Source organism: Phaseolus vulgaris, chromosome 7 (assembly GCF_051622355.1).
Source record: "Phaseolus vulgaris cultivar YP4 chromosome 7, ASM5162235v1, whole genome shotgun sequence".
NCBI lineage: Eukaryota > Viridiplantae > Streptophyta > Magnoliopsida > Fabales > Fabaceae > Phaseolus > Phaseolus vulgaris.
The window spans coordinates 40,198,512-40,221,102 of NC_143504.1; the positions used below are offsets into that span (position 1 = coordinate 40,198,512).

General features: G+C 43.1%; 1 pseudogene; it reads left to right on the forward strand.

Moving 5' to 3' along the window:
* Positions 1-19,985: 19,985 nt before the first annotated feature.
* Positions 19,986-20,091, forward strand: LOC137817509 (small nucleolar RNA R71; annotated as a pseudogene).
* Positions 20,092-22,591: the final 2,500 nt, after the last annotated feature.

Consider the following 22,591-nt stretch of genomic DNA (forward strand, 5'->3'; position numbering starts at 1 on the left):
AACTCCAAAGAGAGCACCATCTGCCTGGCCAGGTGCATGTCCACCTCATTACCGTTCCATTCGACGAGCTCCCGGTTGCTAATGAGCTGTCGAACCAAGGTGATGACCCTGCTAAAGTTCTCGTGGCTGGCTCCAGAGGCGCTTGGGCGCGAGCTGGATCCACCACATTCAGCAGTTGCAGTGGAGATTGGCAGTGGTGGTGGGGGACCCCCAGGTCGAGCAGAAGCACCCCCAGCAGGAGGAGCAGATGGACCAGGTGATTGGCCTGCTGGGGGAGGAGATGGCAGTTGAGAAGTTGGAGGCAACTGTTGGCAGGGAGAAGGAAGGCATGTGGGCTCTGAGGCAGGTTGAGTAGAGGGAGGAGAGGGTGAACCTTCCTCTACCTCCACCATCTCGATCTCCCCAGGCTGGAGAGACGAAGCCCCCTCGACCGCTGGCATTTTCCTCTGGCGGTGTATAAGAGGAGAGCCAGAGCTTTCCTCTTTGGTTGAGGCGGCAGCAGCAGCAGCAGCAAGTGAAGTAGAAGCCTTCACCAGTCTTTTTCTTTTCCTTCCTTGCTCGGGGCCTTCAGCTGGCGCGACCGAGAGAGGAGGGGCTGCAATGGGCTCAGTGGTAGAAGAAGAGGAGCCAGTTCCCTTGGTTCCCCGACGCTTGGCAAGCTCCAGCAAGGCTAGCCTCCTGTCTTTCCCCGACATTGAATCTACACAGATGAGAAAAGGAAGAGTTAGATGCTCAAGTTACGCAGGTAAGTCAAAACACATAAAAGCATGCATGAGAAGGTGCAAGTATCCTAAGAGGTGGAAGAAGAGCTACCTATGTACTTTTTCAGGGCCAACACATCGAACTCATCTTTGATGAGCCGAGCAGAGTTGTACTTAGCCCCCAGGAACAGCCCACATAGCTCGCGCTCGTAGGGGGCCATAGCTTCGAGGTCCCTGGATTTCTTGAATTCAACCCCAGGAACCCAGTAGAGGGGGTACCCCTCGAGCAGATTTGGACTTTGTGGGGTGGCAGATATCATGTAGAACCTGCCCTTCCAGTCTTTGAAGGATTGCTGGTATAGGCCCAGGAGCACCCGTCCAGCAACCCCGTTCAGGCTAACCCAGGACCTGTCCCCAGGATTCTTCGCCTCGAAGAAATAGAGGAACACATCCACGGAGGCGTTGTGCCCGAAATAATTGCAGAGGATTTGAAATGCCCGGATGAAGGCCCAGGCATTTGGATGGAGTTGGCAGGGCGCGACGTTCAACTCCATCATCAGCTCCTTTTCGAAAAAGGTGAAGGGGAGGCGCAACTTCAACCTTTTGAAGATGGCGGAGTAGATGAAGACGAAGGGCACCCCATTGGTGGCCCTATCGTCCGCACAGATGGGCATCCCTCGAGGAGGAATGCGGATTTGGATGTTAAAGTCGTTTTCCCTGTCGATGGCGCAGGAAGGCTCATCGGGAATGTGGCTCAGCAGGGACGTGAGGTGGCCCTGGGGCAGTAGGGTGGAGGTTTCGGCAAGCAACGCCAGGGGGGCCCATTCGTAGACCCTGGCGTTGTCGTGGTAGGAGGTGGCAACAGGCGGTGGTGGAGCTGGCGCACTCGCGGAAGGCTGTGCACCAGAAGATGAGGCAATGATACGTGCGGTTTGTTTCAAGCGAGCCATCGCGAGATAGCTGCAAATGGAGGAAAAACGAAAAGTTAGAATGAATGGAAGAAGAGGGAATGATGAATGTTTCTGTGAAAACAGAGAGGGGGAAGGAGAAAGAGATGCCCAGGTGAAAAGAGGAAGAAGAAGAAGCAGAAGTCAGAGCGAGAACACGAAAAAACCCTAGCGCGGGTCGAGAGAGGGAAAATAGAGAAGATGAATGCATGATAACGAGAAAGATAAATGCGATCGGTAAAGATGACCTAAATAGACCCAGGAAGAAGAAAAACCATACCTTTGGATGATCGCAAGAGGTTTGGAAGCAGAAAACTTGAAGAAAGATGGGTGCGCAGAGGAAGAGTTCGCAGGAAGTCTGAGAGTCGATTGAAGAAGATGAAGGAACAGTGAAGGAGCGCGCCAATTTGAATAAGAGAAGCGCTAGCGACACACCACGCTGGCCGTCGATGGGGCCACGTGTCACGAGATTAAGGAAGGAAGTCCAAACGTTAAAAAAGCAGCACGTGAGGTGGCACGTGATGCGGTCCCACCTGCCACGTGGACTGAGGGCACGACCACTTAGTCTCTTCGCCGAGAACGAGTTCACGACTCGAGACTGGGGGGCTTGTGATCCGATCGGTCATCGGTAGTCGATGACGTCAGCAGCAGAGGACCACGTGGACCGCTCGCAGGGTGACACGTGGACCAGATGACAGAGAGATCAGGGAGGCGATCGCCAAGAGCGGTGATCGGGGGTCAGTAACCAAGTGACCACCGACAGATCAGGCGGCAGAGAGGTCAGGGGACAGATAATCCAGAACGGTGATCGGTGGTCAGTAGCCAAGTGGCCACCAACAGACCAGTTCTTAGACTAACGCCTGGGGGCAGAACGCAAGAAGCAAATAGAGCACTGATCAGTCATCGGGTGCATTGTCATCGGGGTCTCGTGTTACACGTAGTTAAACTGGGACTGAGGTTCCCAGCGAGAGCGTTATACATGGACCTCGCATGAGCACATCTCAGGGAATCGCGCATGAGAGTGGCCTGAGGGAGCTAGTAAACCGATCAGTGATTGGTGACTCCCTCAACCCATTACGTGCGTGAAGGGTAAGTCGTCTACGCAGAGAGCAACGCTTGGTGAGTGTGCCTAGACCGGCCACACCTGGCGTTCTTCTGAGAGTATGCGATTTACCCAAATGAAAGAAATATGCTAAGTTACTCCGCAAGGGAATAACTTAGCACGCAAAGAGAAGCGCTAGAGCCCTTCCAGTAAGTGACACGTGTGTGGTTAGATGCGAGTCGCATGCCTCCACGTGTCATCATCTGAGAGGGGTGCGGACCAGATAAAGGTGCACTCCGTACCACTAAAGGTACACACAGGTACAGACAAGCGCAGCCAAGCGCAGAGACGCGCGGACACGCACAGACACCCACACTCTACTAATTCTGCAGGTACACTGTCTCTGAAAAGCATAACAGGGTTCTGACACATGCCAGAAAAGCATAACAGAATTCTGTTATGCCCAGAAGCAGAGAGAGAGACATAAAAGGGAATCAGGGAGAGATTGAGGGGATACGAAAAACAGAGAGCAAGAGTTTTTCACACACACTACTAGTTTTCTCATTTGGTGGTTCTGTGGTCTAACTTGATCGTCGGAGTGCAAACGGCCGCTAGAGGCGCCGTCTGTGTGTTTTGCAGGTCACGTTTGGAGATTCAAGAGAAGGTTCTGAGGGTGACTTTGCAGAGAACGCAGTCGCGTAGACGGGACAGAGAGTGCTACAAAGCGATTCCTCCACGTTCGAGTTGCCGGCAGGATCAAAAAGAATATATCCAGTTGTTTCCTTGAAAGCTCTATATCATTTTCTATTCTTGAAATGTCAACATTGTCTGTATTGCTGGGCTACTGTATTATCATTCTGGTTTTTGATTTGTACAATCCTTCTCATTGTCTATTTGTGAGAATAAATAGGGAGAGAAGTTTATGCTTGATTTGGTTGTATTGATAGCGTTAAAACTGATGTATTATGTTGTTGTTGCTCTGCACTTGAAAGCACTTGAACACTTCACTTTTTCTGATTTTTTTGCTAGTGTTGTATATGCAAAACTATGATGCTTTATTCTGATTTATCTGCTGCTACTATAACTCTGTGCACACACTAATTTGCATTAATTATGCACTAATTTACACACTACTTTTACTAGTCTTTATGCTTATGGCTTATGCAAAAAACTGGTTTGTGTGTGCCTTATTATCCTGTTGCTGTACTTGCTTTGTAGATGCATAAATTCTTTTTTGCAGGACTTTTCAAGTTCATATGCTATAATGAAGACTAATCAAAGTAATGCTTATTATTATGGTTCAAGAGCATATACCTTACTCAAATTCTTGACTAGTAAAAAATTCATGACCTATGTAAAGTAAGTTGTATATGTTCATCCTATGCTTTTGGACTCATAAGACCAAATGAACTTCTAAACATGTTGAGGTAATGCAAAGATATGAATGTATTTCATTATGCATTTTCCAACTCTTTGAAAGATGATTTGCATTTGAAAAACATTTTCTTGCTGTCTTAGAAAAACAACCGATTGTTTTACCTCTGACACATTTGAATAAAGCTGTTATGAATTCTTATGCATGATTGCAGCTGTTTCTTTTCTTTCAAAACCCATTGTGGGTCAAAAATGCATTTATTGTGCCTCTGAATTAGATAATAAAGAGATGTATTCTTTGTTTTCCTTGAAATTTAAAGCTTTATGAATTGCAACCACATTGGTGGTCATGGGGTTGATGAATTTTTGTAAGTGTATCTTTGGAACGTTTGGAAGGTTTTCTCTTAACAGAAGAGAGAATATTCCTACCAAATCCACCCCTTGAGCAATCATTTGACCAACTTGAAGATGAACCTTTTGAATAACCCTATTGTTGATACTGCATATGGTGTGCGCTCTAGTGAGGATGAACTTGCTGCAAAAAAATAAATGGATTCTGATATTAGGGACCAAGATGTAAGTTTTTATAGAAGAGTGTCCCATTGTATGGACCACATGGCACTGGGAAGATCATGTTTGCCAAGGCTATTGCTAAGGATTCTGGAGCAGTTTTTATCAATGGTTGAATATCAAACTTGTGTCTACCATATTTAGCCTAGCCATAAACTCTGCCTGCCATCATATTCATTAATAAAGTTGACAACGTTTTGGAACTTGAGGAAACAATACTTTGACGTGTTCCTCAAGCATTTGAAATTGATATTCCAGATCAAAGGAAAAGGGTTGAGATTTTGAATGTTATCTTGAAAGGGAATGTTGGATGAAGAAAAGATAGAGGGAGAAATTGTGGGCTTCTTATTGAAATTTCTGGGGTCTATGGTACTTTAATTCTGCTGCTGTCATAGCTCTGATACACCATAGATTTTTGCTGCAATTCTGATATGGTATCACAGGTTTGTTGTTGCAATGGTTCAGCTACACACACTTGTGTACCGATCCGTCCTCAGGTGTTGACCAGAGTCAACACATAGTGGGACCCTTCGGGGGCGCAATGAGGTAAAAAGGGGGGTTGGTCAGGCCTCGGGCGTTGACTGGCCTCGGGCGTTGACCGGCCTCGGACCAGAGAGTGCTCATGTCTGAGTGGTGCCACTCCCCGAGACCCATTGGTAGGAACGACCGTGGAGGGGGCAACACAATAGGAGGCGACACAGAAGGGGCGTGGAGGCCTCGGGCCTCGGTACCCTGAAGAGTGATAATGGACGAGAAAGGTGGTTTCCAAGCCACACCCCCAGTTCTAGCAGGAAGAGATCCACCTCACGGCGTATCTGTGCATGAAGCGAGGGGACGCGGCAGTACGTGCCACCGCTAGAGAACCACTGGAACCGATACGACTCGGTAGAGTCTCGTTCCAGGGGCGATCGACATGCATGGGACGTGAGGGGGCAGTGTACGCTCAGTATGGATGATCCCTCTGATATTGGGCGTATGAGTTAACGCCTGAGTGATCATCCCGCGCCAGTTGCACTTCGAGAAGGTAGTCTTACACACTGGGATTTCCCTAAGTTGGGTTACAGTGTCATAAGGCCACCCATGCAGAGATACGCATAAGTCAGAGGAAGGCATGTGGCAGAAGCACTGGAAAGGTATATAAGCTCTTGTTGCTAGCAGATTGAGGTACGTTCTACACTTTAAACTCGCTAAGTAATTTGAGAACGAGAGAGAATTCAGTTACGATTCATTTGCGCGCCTCCTTGAGCACGGTGTTTGTGGTGTTTTGTTACGGAGGTGCACGGTGTTTTCTGCCAGTACTGACTTGAGCGTCGGAATGCAAACGGCCGCGAGGGCGCCCATTTGTCTCTCCATTTCAGGTTTTCACTGCAGCGAGGGGTGATGATTGGAACGAATACGAAGGAGTCCTTGATACGCAGTTCGTAGATACGCATGAAGGCAATCTAGTCAACCGGCAAGAACATTTGGCGCCCACCGTGGGGTCTGATATAAAACAGCAGTCCCACCGCAAGAAGTTCGAGTTTCAGTAGCGACAGTGAAGTTCGTGGAGTTTTTTCAAGATTCTTGAAAGATTCATCGGGAAATCTCGAAGATTCGCTCAGTTTTACTAAAGGAAGTTCGAAGATTTGCAGAAACCGTTCAAGATTCTCTAAGAAACAATGAAGAATAAGGAGTACCAGGCAGAGTTCTACAGCGCGCGCAGAGATTGATGGCATGACCTTGTAGCAGGTCATGGAGGTGATGCAAGGCCTTCAGGAGGCGATCGCGACATCGAGGGCGGAGCAAGAACACATTCAGTTGGATCTTGCGGCGTTGCAGGCAAGAAACGAAGAGTTGTGTCGTGCGAACGAAGAGTTGCGCTGCGGGATGCGCAATCACCCTGGGAATCGCGGAGCAGAGGATCGCGAGTGTTTCACACCACCCAGAGATATCCCTATGCCTTTCTCGCAGTCCATCATGGAGGCAGTGATTCCGCCCACGTTCGTAGGCCCGAAGGTTACGTTAACGGGAATGGAGGATCCAGAGGCGCACCTCACTGCGTTCCACACGCAGATGATGCTTGTCGGCGGTTCTGACGCCATAAGGTGCAAGCTATTCATGAGCACGCTGGCAGGAATGGCAATGGACTGGTTCATTAACCTTCTAGACGGCCACGTGAAGCAGGCTCCCCCACCGGTGTCGTATGATCTCTTCGACGTGAAGCAGTACCAGGGGGAGACGTTGAAGGAATACATCAACCGTTTCGGGGCGCAGGTGGTGAAGGTTGGCACCACTGAAGAGCCGATGATCGTGTATGCGTTCAGGAAGGGAATCTGCCCTGGGCCATTCTGCGAGTCGCTTATCAGAAACCACCCCAGAACCTTCGCAGAAATCAGGCGTCGCGCTGTGGAGCACATCACTACAGAGGGAGAAGAGTGCGAGAAGCGTGCGAGTGTGGCGCCTGCACGCCCCAGAGCACCGTCGCACGCACAACCCGCAAGGGTGAATGAGGTCGCGACGGGGAAGAGAGGCCAGGAAAGGAAGCGCCCTTATAAGCCGAGGAAGCCGTAGGCCAGGGGGCGTCAGGGCAGAACAGGCTAGTTAGGCACAACTTTGTGGTGGAGCTGAAGGACCTCATTGTTGTGCCCAACATAGCAGATAGGTTGAGGGTCCCCGCGAAGACAGACAAGGTGCTGGGACCACACAAGGACGCGTGGTGTGAGTTTCATCAGGCATTCGGGCATTCGATCACCAACTGCTTGGCTCTGGGCAATCAGTTGGATGAGCTAGTGAAGAGCGGATACTTGAATGACTATCTGGTGGGGTCATCCGGAGTTGCGGCCTTGGCAGCGCCAGTAGAAGACCAGGCCCATGAGATGCCTATCCATGGGGAAGTACACACCATCTCTGGTGGTTTTTCGGGTGAAGGATGCACTGGCTCTCAGCGCAAGAGGTACGTGCGGTCAGTAAATTCGGTGGCTGCGCAGGAAGAGGATGACTCGCTGGACGTCGACCTTGCGTTCACGAGGGCTGATCTCCGTGATGTTGTCCCTCACGATAACGACCCCGTGGTAATTTCAGTCGTGACTACAGGAAGTAGGGTACACCGAGTGCTCGTGGACCAGGGCAGCTTGGCGGACGTGATGTTCTAGTCCACGTTCAACAAGTTGCAGTTGTCCCCTTATCTGATGTGTTCGCAGAGGCATTGCCTATGGGGGAAGCGCCTACCGAGGCATCATCTAGAAAGCAAGGCCGCGAGGGCGTAGCTCGCGCAGAGAACGCTCAGGATAGGCGTCCTGAGCCGGTCGAGAACGCGGTGGAGAGGTAGATTGGTGGTAAGACTTTCAAACTGGGACGATTGCTGAGTAAAGAAGAACAGGACCAGGTGGCGGAAGTAATCTCACATCACCTGGACGCTTTTGCATGGTCCGCCTCGGATATGCCAGGCATCGACCCGGATTATTTGTGCCATCATCTCGCCATGGACCCCAAGGTTCGACCCGTGTGCCAGAGAAGGAGGAAGTTCAACGAGGAAAGGCGCTTCGTTGTACAGAAAGAGACCAAAAAGCTGTTGAGCGCTGGCCACATCAGGGAAATCCAGTACCCTGAGTGGCTAGCAAACGTGGTTCTAGTAAAGAAGGTGAACGGGAAGTGGAGGATGTGTGTGGACTTCATTGACCTGAACAAGGCCTGCCCCAAGGACTCGTATCCCCTGCCCAGCATCGACGCGTTGGTGGATAGCGCCTCAGGCTGCAAAATGCTGAGTTTTCTGGATGCGTTTTCGGGGTATAACCAGATAAAGATGCACCCCCGTGATGAGTGCAATATGACATTTATGACTGAGACATCCTGCTATTTCTACAAGGTGATGCCGTTTGGGTTGAAGAATGCAGGCGCCACCTATCAAAGATTGATGGATAAGGTCCTCACACCTATGCTAGGTCAGAATGTGCAAGCCTACGTGGACGATATGGTGGTGACCTCCCAAGAGAGGGGACGACACACAACTGACCTGGAAGAGCTGTTTGCCACTATAGCTAAGTACCGCCTCAAGCTGAACCCTGAGAAGTGCGTCTTCGGGGTTGTGACAGGTAAGTTTTTAGGTTTTCTGCTCACCGAACGGGGGATAGAGGCGAGCCCAGACAAGTGCGCAGTGATCCTTGCGATGAGGAGCCCTACCTCGGTGAAGGAGGTACAGCAGCTGACAGGGCGGATGGCTGCTCTCTCCAGGTTCATGTCCATTGGAGGAGACAAGGGACCCTTATTTCCAGTGCCTGAAGAGAAATAGTAGGTTCGTGTGGACCGAGGAGTGCGAGGCGGCATTCCTCAAGCTCAAGGAATATCTGGCTGCTCCTCCCGTGCTGTGTAAGCCACAGACGGGTGTGCCCCTCCGGTTATACTTCGCTGTAACCGAGTGGGCAATCAGTGTTGTGCTAGTTCAGGAGCAGGACCAGACATAAACCTGTATACTTCGTAAGCAAGGCCCTGCAAGGGCCAGAGGCGAGGTATCAGTCTTTGGAGAAGGCGGCTCTGGCGGTGGTGTTCTCGGCTAGGAGGCTCCGTCACTACTTCCAAAGCTTTACGGTGGTAGTAATGACGGACCTCCCCATCTAGAAGGTGTTGCAAAAGCCAGATGTCGTAGGGAGGATGGTCCGCTGGGCCGTGGAGCTGTCCGAGTTTGACATCCTGTACGAGCTTAGGGGGTCTATAAAGGGACAGGTTTACGCGGACTTCGTGGCTGAGCTCTCGCCAGGGAGCGCGCAACAAGAGGAAGAGGTTGGCTCCTAGTGGGTGCTCTCGGTGAATGGATCCTCGAATCAGCAAGGGAGTGGAGCCGATGTGGTCCTTGAAGGGCCAAACGGTTTGTTGATCGAGCAGGCCTTGAGGTTTGCCTTCAAGGTAAGTAATAATCAAGCAGAGTATGAAGCCCTGATAGCTGGGATGCTCTTAGCCAAAGAGATGGGTGCACAGAGTCTGCTGGCGAAGAGTGATTCGCAGCTAGTCATGGGGCAGGTGACCGGGGAGTATCAAGCCAAGGATCCGCAGATGGCTGCGTACTTGGGGTATGTCCAAGTGCTGAAAGGGGCGTTCGTGGTGTTCGAGTTGGTCCACGTCTCAAGAGGCAGAATGCCCGTGCTGACCTGCTCGCCAAGCTGGCCAGCTCAGGCAAGAGGGGAAGGCAGAGGACGGTCATCCAGGAGACCCTTAAAGCGCCGCAAACGTTTGTGGCGGATAATAGGGTGGACGTCCTCCAGATTAGTGCGTTCAAAGGAAGGACGAGGAGTCATCAGTCTTTGACTCAGGACACGGTGAGAGCTCCCAATATAAACGTCTACCCGACCTCGTTAGAAGAGAAAGACCCCATGCGGGTGTGCACCCTGGAAGAAGGGGACACGTGGATGACGCCCTATAGACGCTACATCGCTGATGGGATACTTCCACCGGAGGCTGAGGAGGGTAAGAAGATAAAGAGAAATTTTGCGAGGTACACTCTCGTGGATGGGGCACTGTTCAGATACGGGTTCACGCATCCGATTTTGACAATCGTGAGTGGGGATGAGTGCACGAGGATAATGTGTGAGCTCCACGAAGGAATCTGTGGGATCGACGTGGGAGGAAGATCTTTAACATCCAAGGTAGTGCACGCGGGCTTCTACTGGCCAACGGTGAAAGAGGACTGCGTAAGATACGCCCAGCGGTGCAAGCAGTGCCAGCTGCATGCCGACTGGCACAAGGCACCCCAGAAGAGCTGAGGTCAATTTACAGCCCATGGCCTTTCCACACGTGGGGGATTGACATTCTGGGGCCCTTCCCGTTAGCAATAAGGCAGATGAAGTACTTGATAGTTGCTATTAAGTACTTCACGAAGTGGATAGAAGCAGAGCCGGTGGCACAGATTACCGCACACAGGGTACAACACTTTGTCTGGAGGAACATTGTGTGTCGCTTTAGTGTACCGAGGCGTCTTTTCTCAGATAATGGTACTCAGTTTGCAAGCCAGCAGCTGGGTAAGTTGTGTACAGAGGTAGGCATCAAGCAGGTATTCGCATCTGTCGAGCACCCTCAGACAAACGGGTAGGTGGAGTCTGCCAACAGAATTCTACTAAGGGGGTTGAAGAGGAGGCTTGAGAAAGCCAAAGGAACTTGGGCAGAGGAGGTGCCCAGGATAGTGTGGGCTTATCACACCACACCCCAATCTTCCTCCATGGAGACGCCATTCAGCTTAGTATACGGATCGGACACGATGATCCCAGTAGAAATTCACGGGAGCTCGCCACGTTTCCAAAGCTTTGTGGTTGAAGAGTCCAACGAGGAGAGGAAGGTGAATATAGATCTGTTGGACGAAGCTAGAGAAGAAACAAGAATAAAGGATGAGGTTGTGAAGAGAATAGTAGAGCACCAGTACAGCTCCAAGGTGAAGCCCCGGCAGTTCCAGGTGGCCGACTTGGTCATGCGGAAGGCTCGTCCATATGAGTTGGAAAACAAGTTGTCCCTCAAGTGGACCGGGCCCTTCAGGGTAACCGAAGCTCGGGGGAACGGGTCGTATAAGCTTGAGACTCTGGTACGCGGCAAACTTGAAGTTTTATTTTAGTTAAAAACTCTACGTAGTGTGCAGTTCAAGGAGACACTCTCTTTCCCTTTCAGGGGTTTTTTAATGAGGTCACCCAAGTAAAAACTAGTTTGAGCATACATTGTCTTAAGTCTTACTTATTACGGTGTAAGGAAACGCTAAAAGAAGTTAACGCGGTTCAGTAAGAAACGAACCCACCATCTTGGTGCTTAGACACCTCGAGGGGAGACGCAGGGGCACCTCCCTCGAGCGTGGGCGCCAAGGACAGAAAGAAAGTTCGAATCAGTGGAGAGCCATCTGTCTCGGTGCAGATACACGCCAGGTAAGAGTAGCGCCATCCTTCGGGACACCTTCTCCTTGGGCGTAAGCACCAAGTTCCTGGACATCTTGGTGTTTAGACAAACCGAGGACGAAACGACACTGCTTTCCAGCATGCCTCTCCTCGGGCGTGGGCACCAAGTACACTAATTGCCTGGGTGTTTAGACACACCGGGACGAAACGACACTGCTTCCGGCAGGCCTCTCCTCGGGCGTGGGCATCCCAGCGCGAGAGATAAGGACTGGTTGTCTTGGTGTTTAGACACACCGGGGACAAAACGACATTGCTTTCAGCAGGCCTCTCCTCGGGCGTGGGCGTGGATGCCTCGGGCCTCAGTACCCTGAAGAGTGATAATGGACGAGAAAGGTAGTTTCCAAGCCACATCCCCAGTTCCAGTAGGAAGAGATCCACCTCACGACGTATCTGTGCATGAGGTGAGGGGACGCGACAGTACACGCCACCGCTAGAGAACCACTGGAACCGATACGACTCGGTAAAGTCGTTCCAGGGGCGATCGGCATGCATGGGACATGAAGGGGCAGTGTACGCTCAGTATGGATGATCCCTCTGATATTGGGCGTATGAGTTGACACCTGAGTGATCATCCCGCGCCAGTTGCACTTCGAGAAGGTAGTCTTACACACTAGGATTTCCCTAAGTTGGGTTATAGTGTCGTAAGGCCACCCATGCAGAATACACTTAAGTCAGAGGAAGGCACGTGGCGGAAGCACCAGAAAGGTATATAAGATGTCGTTGCTAACAGACTGAGGTACAGTCTACACTTTACACTCACCAAGTAATTTGAGAACGGGAGAGAATTCAGTTATGATTCAGTTGCGCGCCTCCTTGAGCACGGTGTTTGTGGTGTTCTGTTACGGAGGTGCACGGTGTTTTCTGTTAGTACTAACTTGAGCGTCGGAGTGCAAACGGCTGCGAGGGCACCCATTTGTCTCACTGTTTCAGGTTTTCATGGCGGCGAGGGGTGAAGATTGGAACGAAGACGAAGGAGTCCTTGATACGCAGTTCGTAGCTACGCATGAAGGCAATCTAGTCAACCGGCAAGAACAACTGGTATTCTGTTTTTTCTTATTAAGAAATGAGTTGGATATTCTTAATTCTGAAATTCCATTCTTAATAGGGGAGAATTATATGGTTCGTATGTTGCTAAGTATCTGCTACATATCTGCTTTTAAACTGGGTTTATATGATTTAGTTAGTTGCTGCATAACTCTGATTTTCCACCTTGTTTTCACTAGTTTTCACACTGATTTTGGTGGTTTTCCTTATGAGAAAACTGGTTCTGTGGTGCTAATGATATTTGGATATGATTACTTCTAAAATTTCTTGACTTTACAAGTCAAAGCCAAATCAATCGATTGAATCGAGGTTTCAATCAATTGTTTTTTGAAAAACATAACAGATTCTGTTTTAACTGTCAAAACTGTTTTGGCTTGATATGCATATGCTTTGGGCTTTGCCTAACTGAATCAAATGGCTATTTTTGTGGGCTTATGATTGGGTTTTGAATCTCAATTAATAGAGAGAAATCAGATTACAAAAAAGTTTTTTGAGAATTTTCGAAAGAGATTGGAAGGTTGCTATATGCTTTGCCTTGGTCAAAAGAGTGAAATAGGAGCTATGTTTTTTCTTGTTGTATCAGGTGTAATCTTTCTTATTCATTCTTGCATTTCTGTTTACTTTTGAATACTGTAAAGTGTTTTGTATTTCAATTCAGAGGATGTTCTGACTATGTGTGGTAGTGGTGCATAAAAAAGGGTGTGTAGTCTTGAAAGTATCAAGATAAACTCTTTGATGTGTTTATTTTTGTAATCTATTGTTGATTACATAGTAGATTATCCAGAGATTGTTCTTGGACTGGATGTAGCTCAGGTTATTAGTGAACCAGTATAAAAAAATTGTGTGTAAATCTCTCTCTTCCTCTCTGTTTTTAAATTTGTTTTAAATCTGTTCTTGTTGAAGTGCTGGTAAGAACAATTGATTGATTCATAGAAACAACCGATTGATTTTCTATAATCAGTTTAAATACATTTTGTTTCTTGGTTGATCTAATTGCTTTATCTGTAATTCTGCATTTGCTTTAATTCTCATCTAGTATTTGCGAAAATCCTTCAAAAACAATTCACCCCCTTTTGTTTAGCCCTACATTTCTAACAGCACGATCGTCGGGGGATTTGCATCCGGAGGATGTTCGAGCTCTACTCAAAAGAAGCATCTACGTGTTATTCAATCAGTGTACTCAACCACAATCTAAGACTGACTAAGGATACCTCCAATACTCTTCACGGATGATGACTTCACTGCTATGGATCCACCAAGACAATCCAATGGTCATCACTGTTGAAATTGACACATTCGCCATCACCAAAACTTTGGTGGACCAAGGAAGCTCGGTCAATATTATATATTGGAAAACCTTCAAGAAAATGAGGACTTCATAATAGAGATCCAACCATATGACGACCAGATAGTAGGTTTTTCTGGCGAACGACTGGATACATGAGGCTATATTGATTTATATACCACCTTTGGCCTGGGTAGGTACCTTTGCAGAACCATTAAAATGAGGTATCTACTTGTCAACGCCAACACCTCATACAATACTTTGCTCGGGCGGTTGTCTATAATTCGTCTTGGAGCGATAGTTTTAACTCCACATCTTGCCATGAAGTTTCAATCTACTTCAGGTGACATAGTCATTGTGCATGTATATCTAAAAGTAGCACAAAATTTCTATGTTGCAAGCCTGAAGGTCGAACTAACCAACTGACCACGATATAGAAAGTCACTACGTGGATGATCCTGTGAACGCAAAAGGGAACAATCACAAAGGTCTCGAGGGCCTAGCAGACACCGGTCCAGAGAACCAAGAACTCCCAAAAAGGAACACATGGTTGCTATGGAAAATCTAGATCCCCGACTGAACGACGCTCGCATCGAGCTAGAGGAAGATTTTTGCTCAATACTTGTGCGTGATGATGCACATACCACGCATATAGGGACATTGTTAATGCCGACGGATAACACAATGGTAAATCAAACACTTATTGAAAATGTTGACCTATTTTCTTATACTTCCTTTGACATGCCAAGGCTAAATCCAGACATCATCACATACCGTCTCTCGGTCTATAAAAAAGCGCGACCACCTAGAAGAAAAGGAAGATAGGCGAAGAGAAATGCAACGCCGCACGAAAGGAAGCTGACAAGCTTGTAAAATCCAATTTCATAAAAGAGACACATTATACGACATAGTTGGTAAATATGGTAATGGTGAAAAAGTCCAACGACAAATGGAGAATGTGTGATGTGATTCCACTAGCACACTTTGAATGATTCTTGACATTCTTAGGAATCATCTTGAGTTGGTTATGAGATAGGCACTTTATCATAGAATTGGATCAAGGTTCCATGAACAAGAACTCACCAAAACTAGTGCCAAAACACAAACTCATATGGAAGTTCCAATTATAGTCAAATTGAACCGATTAAAATGAAAGAAAAAGCAATTGCATCGAACACATTGACATAGAACTGAAAATAACCGATCAAAATGAAATAAAAGGCAAGAATACTGAAAAGAAGTGTTGGAAATGTAAAAGCACCGAACCACAACACAAAACAAAGAAGAACAACTTGCTGAAAAAGAAATAGCCGAACAAAAAAGACAAGAACACAAGCTAAGACATGAATATCAAAAGAGAAGGAAGGAAGGAGAAGAGAAAGCTCATGAAGATGGAGGAATGGTTGGATGATCACGCCACTAGGTGGATGGAGACTCCAAGATAAGTGTGCAAGTCGCCACTTGAGGTAACCATTGAACCATCAAGATAAGACTAGTGAAGAAGGCACAAAGCTCTCCAATGCTCTCTCAAAAATTGAGTATAGTTTCTCTAATTAAAATTCAAATCTGAATTGTACAAGCTAAGCACCTTTATTTATAGCCTAGAGGTGCTGAAAAATAGGTGGGAAAATTCAAATAAACTCATTTGAAATTCCCACCAAAAACAAGTCACATGGGAGGTGTGACCTTTTTCTACTATGACACCTCCTAAAAACTACACCTACACCACTCTCCTAAGTCACATGGACAATGTGACTTTATTTTACATTTTCACCCTCCTTTATTTAATAACCACACCTCCTAAAACTATACAAGAGTATTTCAAAGCTTGGCCTTGCCCCTCATGGGATGGACTTGGGCTCTTTGGGCTTTGGCCTTCTTGGGCTTGGGCTTTGGGCTTTGGGCTTTGGGCTTGTGCCTCATCTTTATTTTATGTCTTCTTTTAATTTTGAGAAGACTAGAAGGAAGAACTTCAAATGTGACGGTGGATGTCCTCTTCCTCCATTAATAAAAGCCTCATTTATTTGATTCTCATCAATGTGTACGGACTATACCGATCTCAATAAGATTTGTATGAAGGATGCTTACCCTCTACCAAACATATCGCCTAGTTGACGGGGCGACTATTCACCACATTTTAAGTTTCTTAGATGCATACTCTGGACATAATCAAATCCAGATGCATCCAAGAGATAAAGGGAAAATTGCTTTCATGGTCGACTGTAATAACTTCTACTACGAAGTCATGCCATTTGGCCTAAAAAATGTTGGTGCAACATACTGATGACTTTTTACGGCAAGTGCACCGCGTTTGTCAAAAGTAATAATTGTCCCTAAGGACGGATATCGATCCCACAAGGAACAGTGAATTATCGAGTACAATAATCGCTAAATATAAAAACAGAACAATTAAAAGAGTTTTGAATTAATTGTGTTGGCACTGATCAATAAGAAAACAAACAAAGAATTAGTTGTTTCAATTGGAAAAATAAGGATTAGTTTCATCTCTCTCACTCTCAAGTATTTTGATTACCATGTCAATATTAAGTTCTTTGATTGAAATTGATGCCCGTATAAAAATCATTTATATCGATTCCTCGCATATAAAATCCTTAAGAATGTCCCCTAACTATCGATCCCTCGCATAATTATAAGAGCAACTTAGAACGAAGCTCAGACGTTTAATAGCAATTAACATTTCAAGTCTATTCCTAGCACCCAAATATGTTAAGTATTGTTGTTTAGGTCCGAACCCTAAAAATACCTCCCGGTCAAATTTAAGATTCTCAATTTGTCACGGAAAATTAAAAGTAAAACAACAATACCAATAATCAATCAAGAACTGAATATTAATATATAAAAATCACCTCAATACATAAGAGTTTGAGCAGATTACTCCCAATCCCCAAGGGTAGAATTAGCCACGCATACTTCTATCACCTTCCATTCTCCCAATTGGGTTACAATTCACTCTATGGTGTTTTCCTCTCAATCTGACACCCTAAGGTTGAGCCTCTAGCCCTCTATTTATCCTAGTTTTCTAGGGTTAGGCTAACGGGCTAAATGATAAACATAAAAAAGGCCCAATCTTCATTTGTATCTTTTTCCATTCTGGGACCTTCTATCTTTATCTTTTTAGCTCAAATCATTCATCTTTAATCCAAATCTCCAATCTTCCTTAGAAATCTGCAATTAACACCAAATTTGGGAATAAAATACTCTTATTCAAATAAAGATCATAAAAAAATGTAAAAAGGTATAAATTCATAAATTAGAGATTATTTTATATGTAAATTAGCAATAAATTCTCATAAGTGTCTATATTTTAATATGAAATATTACTGAAATTAGACACTTATCACACTCCCCAACTTAGAATCTTGTTTGTCCTCAAGCAAAGTAAATGAATATATTTGAATTTAAATATCAAACCGCTTAATTCACTAAACAACAGATCAAATTAGAAACTTATGATGCTTCTAAATTCAAATATAGAAAATGATAGCCACAATCAATTTCCAGGATCAAATCAAAACAAATAAATGACAATTCATCAAGGAATATCTTCTCATATGCTCACGGGTAAGTGTTTCTCTCTATTTTCACTGAATCATAACAAATCACAGTTGCTTTTCATTTCATCTTCAAATCATAAACATATTAGAAACATGAATCTTGAGGTCTTTTACAGGGTTGTAATGAGGCTGGGCTTCCAAAAAATATTGGTTTTTCTTAGATAACAAAATGCACATCTTAAAGAAGAAGAACATACCTACAATTCAACTATAGAGAACATACCTCATTTTCTTTCTTTTCGTGATTTTCATGAAATTTTTTTCTATCTTTCTTTTTTTTAATTTCTTTTTCTTCTTCTGTTTCTGTTTTTTTTTTCAATAATAGGAAAAGATTCTTCCTATTTTCAACTTTTTGAACTTTCAAAATCAAAACCAACCATTCCCTTTTCTATATGTATTGCATCTATGTTCTCATTCCTTAGACATGCTAAAGGGTAGAAAATTATATCAATAAAGGTTAAGGTGCAATATTAACAAAAAATTTCTTGGCCCAAAGGGGATATAAAAAAAATGGAATTCTAATATAAAGGTTGGCTTTTTGGCCCTGGCTCCTAATTAACACAAACAGATGCCTCAATCATCTTCATGCTCTTTTATGATGCAACAAAAATAAAAATTAAGCAACCACAACTGTCAATTTATCAGTAAAACTCTCAAAACTGTTTAAGATTCACACACTCACTTGGTTTAAATGGTCTCATTCCTTTTTGTCTTGTCATTATCTGTCCTAATCAATCATCCTGTTAAATTTTCATGTATCATAATTTTAACTACATTTGAATAGGGATTCAATCATATTTTCTTTTCTAACCTGTGTCTAATTCATCTCACTACTTAATATTTAAACACAAATTCTTTTTTCCACAATTCAAAATTAATATTCTAGTTCTTTTTTATTTGAAAAAAATAAACTAGAAAACAAACAAATTAAAACTGAAATTTAGTCAAGAAAGATAATTCAAGACTTAAAATTACCAAACTAACAAAACATGAAATTTATTCAAAATAAGCAATAAAAACAAACTAACAAATAAGCAAATAAACAAAAAACAAAATAACCGAAAAATAAAATAAATAAAATAAGACAAAATTCAAATAATTGAAAAGAAAAGATAATTAGAAAGATAAAACCATATTTTTGCTCAATCCTCTCTTCTTAAGAAGTCATCCAGCTTTTTGTTAAAATCTTTATCTACAGTCTTGCTTCATTTGCTGGATCTGCCCCCTGAATAATAGAACATGTCCCCAGGTCAAAAATACATAACCTGCAAAATGATTAGGAGGCATATAGGATTTTTTTTATATTATTTACTTTTTTATTTTTTATTTTAAATAAAATCAGCAAAGGTAATAAAACAACATAAAACTAAAATGTTTACTGGGTTGCCTCCCAGTAAGCGCTCGTTTAACGTCATCTAGCTTGACGCCTGTTTATTTCAAGATGGACAACTTTCTTTGTTGCATCATGTTGTATGCATTCTTCCTCGTTACAAGAACAACTTCAACCACACCATAAGGATCTTTGATGGATCTTTTTGCCAACTGCATCTTGGTGGGTTGAACCTCCAAATCGCCTAAATACAGTGCAGCCTTGTCCACAGATAAAGAACCTATAGACACGGGAAGATTAAAACCTCCTACGTTCTTGGTATTTTGAAGCAAGTCCCTTTGAGTCATTGCACTGCATCTAGCCTCCATCTCTCTATTTCTCTCTTCAATATAGCTCCTATTCTTTAGAAATCTTTCAAATGTTGAATCTTGCTTCAGATTTCCTGCAAAATAATTCCTAGGGAGCAATTTGTCAAAGAATTTTATGTCCTTCTCTGTTTTTGAAGGAGGATGAGGATATGATAAATCTTTTTCAAGAACACTTCTTTCCTTATTTTTATTTTGTTCTTCCTCACTTTGTTTCATTTCTCTCTCTAACTCTTCAGTCTCATCTTCTTTTTCAACTATTACCTTATTGCAATGCTCTTTTGGGTTGGTTTGGTTGTCAACTGAAAACTGACCACTTTGTATTTCTTCAAATTGTTTGGCCACTTTTCCCATTTGGATCTCTATATTTCTGATCGTTGCCATGCTATTTTCTTCCATTATCACAAGCTTTGTTAGGGCTTCTTCAACTTTACTCATTCTTTCAAGCATGAATGGATCCTCAACTTCAGGTAAATTGTTCAGATAAGAACAGTGACCATTAGGATGATAACCTCCACAAAAATCACACATGATTGATTGACTATGGCTTTGAGATGAATGCACAACATATAACTGTTGGGGTAATTTAGCCATTTGCGCGGTTAGTTGCCCAATCTGCTGTGTCAGAATTTTATTTTGAGCCAAGAGTGCATCTTCTAACGACCCTTCCTTCTGAGTATTTTGTCTATCATGTTGGGCTTGATAATCAGTTGACACCAATGCAACAATAATCCTTGTTGCTTGTTCTACATCAAGAGCCGTCATTGTGCCGCCAGCTGCAACATCTAGGAGCATCTTTGTGTCAGATCTGAGACCGGTGAGAAATATGCTCAGTTGAGCAATATCTTCAAACCCATGATTTGGGCATTTTCTAAGCATCATTTTAAATCTTTCCCATGTCTCACCGAATGATTCATCTGCTCCCTGTCTGAACACAGAAATTTCAGACTTTGCTTTGATGTAGCGAGAAATTGGAAAAAATCTTTGTAGAAATTTTTCCTCTACATCCTTCCAACTAGTGAGACTCTGATTTGGAAGTGATCTGAGCCAATCCTTAGCCTTTCCTGCCAATGACAAAGAAAACAAGCGCATATAAACATTTTCAAGATCACCTGATTGAAAGCCCATTGTTCCCACCAATTCATAAAATGTAGACAAATGTGAACATGGATCCTCATGATCCATTGCTTTGAATTGATGGGTAATGATGAGAGTGAGAAAATTGGGATTTATTTTCAAGGTCTTAGCGGTAGCAGGTATTGCGATACTAGAATAATGCCTTGGTCCTTGGTACATGACATAATCTCCAAGTGTCCTCCTAGGAGGTGGTGCTTGTTGTTCTGCCATGTTGCTTTCTTCCTAAAACATATTAATGGAGAAAAAAAAAATAGAGTACTTTTTTTAAAAAAAATAAAATAAAAAAAATAAATTAAATTAAAAAAATTGAAATAAAAACAAAATATGTAAAATAAAAAAAAATAACACAAAAACAAAAATAAAACACTAAAACGACGTTAAGAGAAAAATAATAAATATATTAAAAAAAAGAAAAAAAAATATAGATAAAATAAAAACTAGAAACAGAATAAAAGAAAACAATAAAAAACAAGAAATAACATACTTAAAAATAAAAAAATAAATACTAGAAATAAAATAAAATAAAGCTAAAAAAAAAACCTAAAAACTATAATCGTAAACTAACTAACTAATATTCTAACTAACTTGCTTACGTAAAAATAAAACTTAAGACTAATAATAAAATATAATTAAAACAAATAAATAACAGTTACGTAAATCTAAATAAAACTACGTAAACTAATCCTAAAAAAAAACTAAAATAACATATAATAAAACAAAATCAAAATCAAAACAAAATAAAAAAATAAAAATAAACTAAACTAAATTAAATAACGTAAAGAAAAGAAAAGAAAATAATATAAAATCAACAACTTTCTTTTTTTTAAACCGCAAATCTATACTAAAATCAAATCAAATCTAATTTTAATAAAATAAACAAAATCAAAACAAATAAAAAAAATAAAATATTTACAATATTTAGGAAATTATACTCAACAAATCAAATCTGGTCCCCGGCAACGGCGCCAAAAACTTGATGACTTTTTACGGCAAGTGCACCGCGTTTGTCAAAAGTAATAATTGTCCCTAAGGACGAATATCGATCCCACAAGGAATAGTGAATTATCGAGTACAATAATCGCTAAATATAAAAACAGAACAATTAAAAGAGTTTTGAATTAATTGTGTTGGCACTGATCAATAAGAAAACAAACAAAGAATTAGTTGTTTCAATTGGAAAAATAAGGATTAGTTTCATCTCTCTCACTCTCAAGTATTTTGATTAGCATGTCAATATTAAGTTCTTTGATTGAAATTGATGCCCGTATAAAAATCATTTATATCGATTCCTCGCATATAAAATCCTTAAGAATGTCCCCTAACTATCGATCCCTCGCATAATTATAAGAGCAACTTAGAACGAAGCTCAGACGTTTAATAGCAATTAACATTTCAAGTCTATTCCTAGCACCCAAATATGTTAAGTATTGTTGTTTAGGTTCGAACCCTAAAAATACCTCCCGGTCAAATTTAAGATTCTCAATTTGTCACGGAAAATTAAAAGTAAAACAACAATACCAATAATCAATCAAGAACTGAATATTAATATATAAAAATCACCTCAATACATAAGAGTTTGAGCAGATTACTCCCAATCCCAAATGGTAGAATTAGCCACGCATACTTCTATCACCTTCCATTCTCCCAATTGGGTTACAATTCACTCTATGGTGTTTTCCTCTCAATCTGACACCCTAAGGTTGAGCCTCTAGCCCTCTATTTATCCTAGTTTTCTAGGGTTAGGCTAACGGGCTAAATGATAAACATAAAAAAGGCCCAATCTTCATTTGTATCTTTTTCCATTCTGGGACCTTCTATCTTTATCTTTTTAGCTCAAATCATTCATCTTTAATCCAAATCTCCAATCTTCCTTAGAAATCTGCAATTAAAACCAAATTTGGGAATAAAATACTCTTATTCAAATAAAGATCATAAAAAAATGTAAAAAGGTATAAATTCATAAATTAGAGATTATTTTATATGTAAATTAGCAATAAATTCTCATAAGTGTCTATATTTTAATATGAAATATTACTGAAATTAGACACTTATCACATACCAACGACTCATGGATCAAATTTTTAAGGGAATGCTCGTCCAGAACGTCGAGGTCTATGTCGGCAATATAGTAGTCAAATCTAATTCATGCCTCCAACACATTCAAGATCTCAAGGAAGTACTCAAAGCTTTAAAGAGACCATGGAATGCGACTTAATCCCAACAAGTGTGTGTTCGGTGTAGAAGAAAGCAAATTCTTGGGCTTTATGCTCACTCATCGTGACCTCGAAGCAAACCCATAGAATTGTAGGGCTATCATTG